This window comes from Narcine bancroftii, chromosome 2 (assembly GCF_036971445.1).
Source record: "Narcine bancroftii isolate sNarBan1 chromosome 2, sNarBan1.hap1, whole genome shotgun sequence".
Taxonomy (NCBI): Eukaryota; Metazoa; Chordata; class Chondrichthyes; order Torpediniformes; family Narcinidae; genus Narcine; species Narcine bancroftii.
This window is the reverse complement of record NC_091470.1, coordinates 138,977,833-138,989,116: the sequence shown is the minus strand read 5'-3', so window position 1 is coordinate 138,989,116 and position 11,284 is coordinate 138,977,833. Positions and strand designations below refer to the sequence as shown.

At 49.1% G+C, this 11,284-nt stretch overlaps 1 long non-coding RNA gene across 2 annotated transcripts; it reads left to right on the top strand.

The window, feature by feature from the left end:
- Positions 1 to 1,754: 1,754 nt before the first annotated feature.
- On the top strand, positions 1,755 to 10,055 carry LOC138754228 (uncharacterized). 2 transcript variants are annotated; one of them, XR_011351611.1, is made up of 3 exons: positions 1,779 to 1,885; positions 2,394 to 9,162; positions 10,041 to 10,055. It is a non-coding gene; the product is annotated as an uncharacterized lncRNA (long non-coding RNA). The 2 variants fall into 2 exon arrangements; XR_011351610.1 differs by lacking the exon at positions 10,041 to 10,055 and having other exon boundaries at positions 1,755 to 1,885; positions 2,394 to 2,561.
- Positions 10,056 to 11,284: the final 1,229 nt, after the last annotated feature.

Here is an 11,284-nt window from a genome sequence, read left to right as displayed (position 1 = left end):
TCCTCCCCCTCTCTCCCTCCCCCTCTCTCCTCCCCCTCTCTCCCTCCCCCTCTCTCCCTCCCCCTCTCTCCCTCCCCCTCTCTCCCTCCCCCTCTCTCCCTCCCCCTCTCTCTCCCTCCCCCTCTCTCCCTCCCCCTCTCTCCCTCCCCCTCTCTCACCCCCTCTCTCACCCCCTCTCTCACTCCCCCTCTCTCACTCCCCTCTCTCACTCCCCCTCCCACTCCCCCCTCCCACTCCCCCCTCCCACTCCCCCTCTCCCACTCCCCCTCTCTCACTCCCCCTCCCTCTCTCCCCCTCCCTCTCTCCCCCTCCCTCTCTCCCCCTCCCTCTCTCCCCCTCCCTCTCTCCCCCTCCCTCTCTCCCCCTCCCTCTCTCCCCCTCCCTCTCTCCCCCTCCCTCTCTCCCCCTCCCTCTCTCCCCCTCTCTCTCTCCCCCTCTCTCTCTCCCCCTCTCTCTCTCCCCCTCTCTCTCTCCCCCTCTCCCTCTCCCCCTCTCTCTCTCCCCCTCTCTCTCTCCCCCTCTCTCTCTGCCCCTCTCTCTCTGCCCCTCTCTCTCTGCCCCTCTCTCTCTGCCCCTCTCTCTCTCCCCCTCTCTCTCTCCCCCTCTCTCTCTCCCCCTCTCTCTCTCCCCCTCTCTCTCTCCCCCTCTCTCTCTCCCCCTCTCCCCCTCCCCCACTCTCCCTCCCCCTCTCTCCCTCCCCCCTCTCTCTCCCTCCCCCTCTCTCCCTCCCCCTCTCTCCCACCCCCTTTCTCCCTCCCCTTCTCTCTCTCCCCCCCAGTCTCTCTCTCCCCCAGTCTCTCTCCCCCCAGTCTCTCTCCCCCCCAGTCTCTCTCCCCCCCAGTCTCTCTCCCCCCAGTCTCTCTCTCCCCAGTCTCTCTCTCCCCAGTCTCTCTCTCCCCAGTCTCTCCCCCCCCAGTCCCTCCCCCCCAGTCTCTCCCCCCCCAGTCTCTCTCCCCCCCCAGTCTCTCCCCCCCCAGTCTCTCCCCCCCCAGTCTCTCCCCCCCCCAGTTTCTCCCCCCCAGTCTCTCCCCCCCAGTCTCTCCCCCCCAGTCTCTCCCCCCCAGTCTCTCCCCCCCAGTCTCTCCCCCCCAGTCTCTCCCCCCAGTCTCTCCCCCCCAGTCTCTCCCCCCCAGTCTCTCCCCCCCAGTCTCTCCCCCCCAGTCTCTCCCCCCCAGTCTCTCCCCCCCAGTCTCTCCCCCCCAGTCTCTCCCCCCCAGTCTCTCCCCCCCAGTCTCTCCCCCCCAGTCTCTCCCCCCCAGTCTCTCCCCCCCAGTCTCTCCCCCCCAGTCTCTCCCCCCCAGTCTCTCCCCCCCAGTCTCTCCCCCCCAGTCTCTCCCCCCCCAGTCTCTCCCCCCCCAGTCTCTCCCCCCCAGTCTCTCCCCCCCAGTCTCCCCCCCCAGTCTCTCCCCCCCAGTCTCTCCCCCCCCAGTCTCTCCCCCCCCAGTCTCTCCCCCCCAGTCTCTCCCCCCCCAGTCTCTCCCCCCCCAGTCTCTCCCCCCCCAGTCTCTCCCCCCCAGTCTCTCCCCCCCAGTCTCTCCCCGCCAGTCTCTCCCCGCCAGTCTCTCCCCCCCAGTCTCTCCCCCCCAGTCTCTCCCCCCCAGTCTCTCCCCCCCAGTCTCTCCCCCCCCAGTCTCTCCCCCAGTCTCTCCCCCCCCCAGTCTCTCCCCCCCTAGTCTCTCCCCCCCAGTCTCTCTCCCCTCCCCCCTTCTCTCTCCCTCCCCCTCTCTCTCTCCCTCCCCCCTCTTTCTCCCTCCCCCCTCTCTCTCTCCCTCTCTCCCTCCCTCCTCATCTCTCTCTCCCTCTCTCTCCATCAGACGAGTTCGCCATTGTTGGATACCAGTGGACTGAACCCAGTGAGATGTAATGAAGCTCCTTCCATGTATTGGTGAGTTGGTCTCTCCTGCACTCCCCTGCTCTTCCCCCTCCCCTCCGCCTTCTCCCTTCCGCCCTCTCCCCTCCCGCCCTCTCCCCTCCGCCCTCTCCCCCCCCCGCCCTCTCCCCCCCGCCCTCTCCCCCCCCCCCGCCCTCTCCCCCCCCCCGCCCTCTCCCCCCACTCTCAAAAGGAACACGTCAGAGAGAAAGGGGGGTGGATGGAGGTTGAAGGGAGACAGATCACTGAGTTTGACAAGAGAGGACAGGAGAAGAGGATGGTCCAAAGTGAGGGGGTGATTATGGTTCTGTTTACAGAGAGAGAGGGAGAGAGAAAAAAAGAAAAAGTGGCGGTGAACCAGGAGAAGGGGCAAGGGACAACTACATTCACACCTGCAGATCCACATGTCCATCCTGGTATAGAACCACCCAGTAAAATGTGGAATGGTTCTCTGATGATTCTCTGCTTGCCTCGCGTCACCCCTCAATGCCCATCACCTGTCCAACTGTTCACTCCCCTCCAGAGGCTGTTTCGAATGTCTGCCAACCCACCAGCCGGACCGCCTTCATCCACCATCTGGTCAGCGGCGGATCCCGTGGCAGATGCCACCCGTCTTTGGGGAAGATCGATGGGAGTTCCTGCTAAAGTCGGCGAACTTGTAAACATTCACAATAAACACCCTGATACAATCGGTGTTGAATCACGTTTCTGAACTGAAAGGGGACATGTGGTTGAAGCTGAATATAGACGGTGGGTGGGAGGTTTGGGTGGAGCTGAACACAGATGGTGGCTGCGAGGTGTGGATAGAACTGAACGCAGATGGCGGGCGGGAGGAGTGGCATTTTGGAATGGCAAACCACAGTTGGACGTGCACGGTGAACTGTCGGGCCCTGAGATCATCCACGATGAACGTTCGTGCCCTGAGATCGTCCACGGTAAACGGTCGGGCCCTGAGGAGAGTGGTGGAACAGAGGTGATCCGGGAAACACAGAGACCTCATCCCTTGAAAGTGATGTCACTGGGGGACAGGGTCGTTAAGTTGGCTTTTGATACATTGACCTTCAAAAATCACAACACTGAGTCCAAGAGGTAATGGTTGAAGAAGGCATCGGTGAGGCCAAAGTTATAGAATTGTGTGCAGATTTGGTCATCGAACAACAGGGAAAGGTCTCAATCAGATAGAAGAAGGAAGTGAAGATTTACTAGGACGTTTCCCGGACGTAAAGGACTGTTACAGAGAAAGATTCAACAGTTACGGGCCTTTATCCACTGAAGATATAATGGGAAGTTGCCCAGATGATAGTGACTGAGTTTCAGGGAAAGGTGCAACCTGTTCAGGACTTTATCCCCTAACTATTTACTGGGATGTTGCCCGGACGTCAGGGACTTAGTTAAAGGAAAAGTTCCAACAGGTTCAAGACTTTATCCCCTGAAGATTTACTGGAATGTGGCCTGGAGGTTAGGGGATGTTTTTCAGGGTAAGGTCCGTCATGATCGTGGCTTTATCCCCTGTGGATTTATTGGGATGATGTCCGGATCTCAGGGACTGAGGTACAATGAAAGGTTCGGAACTTTATCCCCTAAAGATTTATTGCCCAGATGTCAGGGACTGAGTTGCAGTGAAAGTTCTTGCAGGTTCTGGAGTTTATCCCCTGAGGATTTACTGGGATGTTTACCGGATGTCAGGGACTGGGTTACAGGGAAATGGTCAACAGGTTTATGGTTTAATCCCCTGAAAATTTACTAGGATGTTGCCTGGACATCAGTGACTGAGTTACAGGGAAAATTACAACAGGTTCAGGAGTTTAATCCCCTGAAGATTTACTGGGATGTTGCCCGCATATCATGGACTGTGTTTTGGGGAAAGGGTCCACAGGTTTGGGACCTTATCCCCTGAAGATTTACTGGAATGTGGCCTGGACGTCAGGGACTCTGTTTCAGGGTAAGGTTCAACAGGTTTGGGACTTTATCCTCTGTGGATTTACTGGGACGATATCCGGACGTCAGGGACTGAGTTACAGGGAAAGGTCCAACAGGTTTGGGAATTGAAACCCTGAAGAATTATTGTGATGTTGCCCGTGCGTCAGGGACTGAGTTACAGTTAAAGGTTCAACAGGTTCAAGAGTTTATCCCCTGAAAATTTACTGGGACGTTGACCAGACGTCACTGACTGAGTTACAGGGAAAGATTGAACAGTTGTGGACATTATCCTCTGAAGATTTACTGGGACATTTGTCGGACATCAGGGACGGTGTGACAGGGAAAGGGTCGACAGGTTCTGGAATTATTTCCCCTGTAGAATTACTGAGACTTTGCCCGGACGTCTGGGAAGGATTTACTGTGAAAGGGCCAACGGGCACGGGACTTTATCCTCTCAAGATTTACGGGAACGTTGCCAGACGTCAGGGATTGAATTACAAGGAAAGGGTCAACAGGTTGGGGACTTTATCCCCTGACGAATTACTGCGATGTTGCCCATGCGTCAGGGAATGATTTACAGGGAAAGAATCAACAGCTTCAGGGGGTTAAACCCTGTAGATTTACTGGGATGTTGCCCATTCGTCAGGGACTTAGTTACATGGAAAGTTCCGACAGGTTCAGGAGTTTATCCCCTGACGATTTACTGGGATGTTGCCCGGATATCATGGACTGAGTTACGGGGAAAGAGTCAACAGATTTGTGACTTTATTCCCTGATGATTTACTGGAATGTTTCCCAGACATCAGGGGCTGAGTTACAGGGACAGTTTCAGCAGGTTCAGGAGGTTATCCCCTGAGGATATACTGGAATGTGGCCTGGACGTCAGGAACTTTGTTTTAGGGAAAGTTTCGTCACGTTCAAGAGTGTATCCCCTGAAGATTTATTGGGGCGTTCCCTAGACGTCAGGGACTGAGTTACAGGGAAAGGTTCAGCAGTTGTGGGAATTTATTCCCTGAAGAGTTACTGGCACATAGGTGTGACGTCAGGGACGGTGTTACAAGGAAAGGGCTAATGGGTTCTGGATTTTAGCCTCTGACGATTTATTGGGACGTTGCCCAGACATCAGAGAATGAGTTACAGGAATAGGGTCAACAGGTTCTGGACATTATCCCCTGAAGATATACTGGGACGTTGACTGACGTAAGGGTCTGAGTTGCAGGGAAAGGTCCGACACGTTCGGGACTTTATCCCCCTGATGATTTACTGGGACCTTGCCCTGACGTCAGGGACTGAGCTAAAGTGTAAGATCCAACAGGATTTGGAATTTATTCCCTGAAGAATTACTGCAATGTTGCCCGGTCATCAGGGACTGAGTTGCAGGTAAAGGGTCAACAGGTTCTTGCGTTTATCACCTTAAAATTTACTGGGACGTTGCCCAGACATCAGGGACTGAGTTACAGGGAAAGGTGCCACAGTTGTGGGACTTTATCCTCTGAATATTTACTGCGACATTGGTCGGATGTCAGGGACGGTGTTACAGGCAAAGGGCCAATGGATTCGGGACTTTAACCTCTGACGATTTACTGGGACGTTGCCCAGACATCAGGGAATGAGTTACAGGGATAGGGTCAACAGGTTCTGGACTTTTTCCCCTGACGAATTACTGGGACTTGGCCCAGACGTCTGGGAAGAATTTACTGTGAAAGGGCAAACTGGCACGGGACGTTATCCTCTCAAAATTTACTAGTACGTTGCCGAATGTCAGGATTTGAGTTACAGTGAAAAGGTCAACAGGTTCGGAACTTTATCCTCTGCAGATTTACTGGGACGTTGCCCGTACGTCAGGAACTGAGTTACAGTGTAAGGTGTGACAGGTTCGAACTATATCCCATGAAGATTTATTGCCCGGATGTCAGGGACATAGTTGCAGGGAAAGTTTCAACAGGTTCAGTAGGTTATACCCTGAAGATTTACTGGTATGTTGCCCGGACGTCAGGCAATGTGTTACAGAGAAATGGTCAACAGGTTTGAGGTTTAATCAATTGAAATTTTACCAGGATGTTGCCCGGACATCAGTGACGGAGTTACAGGGAAAATTACAACAGGTTCAGGAGTTTAATCCCCTGAAGATATACTGGGATGTTGCCCGGATATCATGGACTGTGTTTTGGGGAAAGAGTCAACAGGTTTTGGACCTTATCCCCTGAAGATTTACTGGAATGTGGCCTGGACGTCAGGGACTCTGTTTCAGGGTAAGGTCCAACAGGTTCGGGACTTTCTCCACTGACGAATTACTGGGACGTTCCTCGGACGTCAGGGAAGGATTTACTATGAAATGGCCAACGGGCACGTAACTCTATCCTCTGTCAATTTATTGTAACGTTGCCCGGACGTCAGGAATGAGTTACAGTGTAAGGTACTACAGATACCGGACTTTATCCCCTGAAGATTTACTGGTATGTTGCCCGGATGTCAGAGACTGTGTTACAGGGAAAGGGTCAACGGTTTGGTGGCTTAATCCACTGAAAACGTTCTAGGATGTTGCCCGGATGTGAGGGACTGAGTTACAGGGAAAGTTACAACTGGTTCAGGAGTTTATCCCCTGAAGGTTTAATGGGATGTTGCCAAGATATCACTGACTGAGTTAAGGGGAAAGGGTCAACAGGTTTGGGACTTTATCCCCTGATGATTTACTGGCATGTTGCCTTGACGTCAGGGACTGAGTTACAGGGAAAGGTCCGACAGGCTCGGGACTCCATCCCCTGAAGGATTACTGGAATGTGAGCCGGGCATCAGGGATTGTGTAACAGGGTAAGGTCCGACAGGTTCGGGACTTTATCCCCTGAAGAGTTACTGGGACGTTGACCGGATATTAGGAACTGAGTTACAGGGAAAGAATCGACAGGATCGGGACTTTATCCCCTGATTATTTACTGGGACCTTGTCTGGACGTCAGGGACTGAGGTACAGGGAAATGTTCAACAATTGTGGGATTTTATCACCTGAAGAGTTACTGGGACATTGGTCTGACCTCAGAGACAGTGTTACAGGGGAAAGGCCAATGGGTTCGGGACTTTAATCTCTGACGATTTATTGGGACATTGCCCAGAGATTAGGGAATGAGTTACAGAATAGGGTCAACAGGTTCTTGACTTTTTCCCGTGACTATTTACTTGGATGTTCCCCGGACGTCTGGGCTTGAGTTACAGGGAACGGGTCAACAGTTTCGTGTCTTTATCCTCTGGAGATTTACTAGGAAGTTACCCAGATGTCAGGATCTGAGTTACAGGGAAAGATTCAACATGTTCAAGAGGTTATACCCTGAAGATTTACTGGTATGTTGTCCGGACTTAAGGGACTGAGTTACAGGGAAAGTTACAACAGTTGTGGGACTTTATCCTCTGAAGATTTACTGGGACATTGGTCGGACTTCAGGGACGGTGTTACAAGGAAAGGGCCAATGGTTTCGGGACTTAAACTTCTGACGATTTATTGAAACGTTGCCCAGACATCAGGGAATTAGTTATAGGTATAGGGTCAACAGGTCATGGACTTTCTCCCCTGCAGAATTACTGGGACTTTGCCCGGACGTCTGGGAAGAATTTGCTTTGAAAGGGTCAACTGGCACCGGACTTTATCCACTGACGATATACTGGGACGTTGCCCAGACGTCAGGAACTGAGTTACAGGGTAAGGTGTGACATTTTCAGGACTTTATCTCCTAAAGATTTATTGCCCGGATACCATGGACTGAGTTACGGGAAAGGGTCAACAGGTTTGGGAGGTTATACCCTGAAGATTTACTGGAATGTGGCCTGGACGTCAGGGACAGTGTTCAAGGGAAAGGCTCGGGACATTATCCCCTGTGGATTTACTGGTAAGTTGCCCCGACGTCAGGGACAGAGTTACAGGAAAGATTCGGGACTTTATCCCCTGAACATTTACTGGGACGATGTCCGGACGTCAGGGACTGAGTTACAGGGAAAGGTTCAACAGATTCAGAATAATATCCCCTGATAATTTACCAGGACCTTGCCCTGACGTCAGGGACTGAGTTAAAGTGCAAGGTCCGACAGGTTCCTTTATCCCCTGAAGAATTACTGCGTTGTTCCGCGGATGTCATGGACTGAGTTACAGGTAAAGGTTCAACAGTATCAGGAGTTTATCCCCTGAAGATTTACTGGCATGATGCCCTGACGTCAGGGACTAAGTTACAGGGTAAGGTCCGACAGGTTCGGGACTTTATCCCCTGAAGAGTTACTGGGACGTTGACCGGATATTAGGAACTGTGTTACAGGGAAAGAATCGACAGGATCGGGACTTTAACAACTGAAGATTTTCTGGGACGTTGCCTGCATGTCAGGGACTGAGGTTCAGGGAAAGGTTCAACAATTGTGGGATTTATCCCCTGAAGAGTTACTGGGACATTGGTCTGACGTCAGGGATAGTGTTACAGGGGAAGGGCCAATGGGCTCGGGACTTTAACCTCTGACAATTCATTGGGACGTTGCCCAGACATCAGGAAATGAGTTACAGGAATAGGATCAGCAGGTTCTTGAGTTTTTCCCGACGAAATACTGGACGTTGCCCGGACGTCAGGGATTGAGTTACAGGGAAAGGGTGAACAGTTTCGGGTCTTTATCCTCTGGAGGTTTACTGGGACGTTGCCCGGACTTCAGGGACTGTGTTACAGGGAAAGGTTCAACATTTGTGGGACTTTATCCTCTGAAGATTTACTGGAACATTGGTCGGACGTCAGGGTCGGTGTTATAGGGAAAGGGGAAATGGGTTCTGGACTTTAACCTCTGTTATTGGGACGTTGCCCACAGATCAGGGAATAGCTACAGGGATACTGTCAACGGGTTCTGGACTTTTTTCCCCTGAAGAATTACTGGGACTTTGCCCGGATTCTGGGAAGGATTTACTGTGAAAGGACCAACGGACACTGGACTTTATCCCCTCAGAATTTACTGGAACGTTGCCCGGAGGACAGGGATTGAGTTACCAGGGTCAACAGTTTCGGGTCTTTATCCTCTGATGCCAGAAGTCAGGAACTGAGTTACAGGGTAAGGTGCGACAGGTTCGGGAGGTTATACCCTGAAGATTTACTGGTATGTTGCCCAGACTTCAGGGACTGAGTTACATGGAATGTTCCGACAGGTTCGGGACTTTATCCCCTGAAAATTTACTGTGACGTTGCCCAGACGTCAGGGACTGAGTTGCAGGGAAAGTTTCAGCAGGTTCAGGAGGTTATACTCTGAAGATTTACTGTTGATGTTGCCCGGATATCATGGACTGAGTTATGGGAAAGGGTCAACAGGTTTGGGATTTCTGGATATAAAGTTAATTGGGAAATAAGTGAAATATTACCGGTAAGTGAAGGAGATTATTCAATTTATAAGATTATTATTAATTTGAAATTGACGGATCAAATTAAATATTTGGATATAATTTTGAATGTTAATTATCAATCTTTATATAAATTAAATTATGTTCTGTTAATGAAAAAAATTAAAACTGATTTGATCAAATGGAAAGATTTACCTATTAATTTAATGGGTAAGATAAATACAATTAAGATGAATATCTTTCTGCATAAACAATATTTGTTTCAATCTATTTCGTATTTACTTGATAATACTTTTTTCGAGATTTGAATAAAATGGTTAGGGAGTTTTTATGGAGAGGTAAATTTTCGAGAGTAGCTTTGAATATATTAAATTGGAAATATGAGTTAGGGGATTACATTTACCACATTTTCAAAATTATTATGAAGCATCCCAACTTAAATTTATTAGTTCATGGATGGATTTGGTACGGCCTCCTAGTTGGGCCAAAATTAAGATGGCAAATATTTCTGAATTTGAAATACATCAATTTTTGTTTAGATGAATATTTCCACTATTCCCATATCTAAAATTCCTTTAACCCCAATAGTCCCTCCCCTCTCTGAGTTGCCCTTTGTCCCTTGTCGGGCAACCACATCTCCGCTCTTCATTTGGATTTGCGAACCCACTCGCAAGCGTCAACTGATTTCACAGTGACTGTTATTCTTCCCCACCCAGCCCCCCAGAAAAGATTTTAATCTTCATAAATAACAAAGCTCACTCTCTTAATTCCCTCCTTACTTCCTTTCTTCCTTTTCTTTCTCTTCTTAGTTCTTACTTATACTTTATTCTTCTTCTTTATCTATAGTTTGTTGTCATTTTTGTTTTTGATATATCTCTTCATCTCTCTGTCTGTTTTGTAGGCATTCTGCAAATTTTTGTGCTTTTTCCGGATCCGAGAACAGTTTGCTCTGCTGCCCCAGGACAAGTATTTTAAGCATGGCTGGATATTTTAACATAAATTTATAACCTTTTTTTCCATAGGGTCGTTTTTGCTGCATTAAACTCCTTCCTCTTCTTCAGGAGTTCAAAACTTATATCTGGATAGAAAAAAAAAAATTGACCTTTGTATTCCAGTGGTTTTTTTGTCTTCTCTTATTTTTTAAATTGCCTTCTCCAATATATTTTCTCTTGTCGTATATCTTGGAAATTTTACTAGAATGGATCTTGGTTTTGTTGTGGGTGTGGTTTAGGGGCTAATGTTCTGTGTGCCCTTTCTATTTCCATTCCTTCCTGTAATTCTGGCATTCCTAGGACCCTGGGGATCCATTCTTTTATAAATTATTTCATATTTTTACCTTCTTCATCTTCCTTAAGGCCCAATATCTTTATATTGTTTCTCCTATTATACTTTTCCATTATATCCATCTTTTGAGCTAACAGCTCCCGTTTTTTTATTTAACTTTTTTATCAGATTCTTCTAATTTCTTTTTTAAGTCGTCCACTTCCATTTCTATGGCTGTTTCTCGTTCTTCCACCTTGTCCACTCTTTTTCCTATTTCTGTCATGACCAACTCTAATCTATTCACTTTTTCTTCTGTACCTTTTATTCTTATTTTTATTTCACTGAATTCTTGTGTTTCCATATATTTTTTTTAAAAATTAATCCATGTACTTGCCCTTCCCTTCATCTTCCATTTCTCTGTGTTCTTCCTCCTCTTCTTCTGAGTCCACTCCAGGATCTGTGTCCTTTACCTCTGTCTCTTCTGATCTTCTTGTTGGGTTGTTTGTTTTATTTTGTTGGGTATTTTTGTTTTTATTATTTTTATTAAAGGTGTCTTGGTGTTGGTCCTCTTCCCCTGGGTTGGTCATCTGTTGTTTCTCTGATTTCATTTTTTTATTCTCTTCCTTCTTGTTCCCGTTATTTTCTCTGTTTTCCTGTTGGGAGTCTTGCTGTCGTGTTTTACTTCTCTGTTTCAGCTGTGGAGATTTACTCCTCAGCTGGTCCCGCCTCCTGTCAGTGTTTTTTTTTTGTCTTGTGCACTTTGGTTTGGCTCCGTGATCCATCTTTGTAGTCCTGAGTTCGGGGTTTCCATTGACCTCAGGGAGCGGGCTTCTCTCTCCACGGCGGGCCTCCTCGGACAGGTAAGACCTTCACATTTCTTCT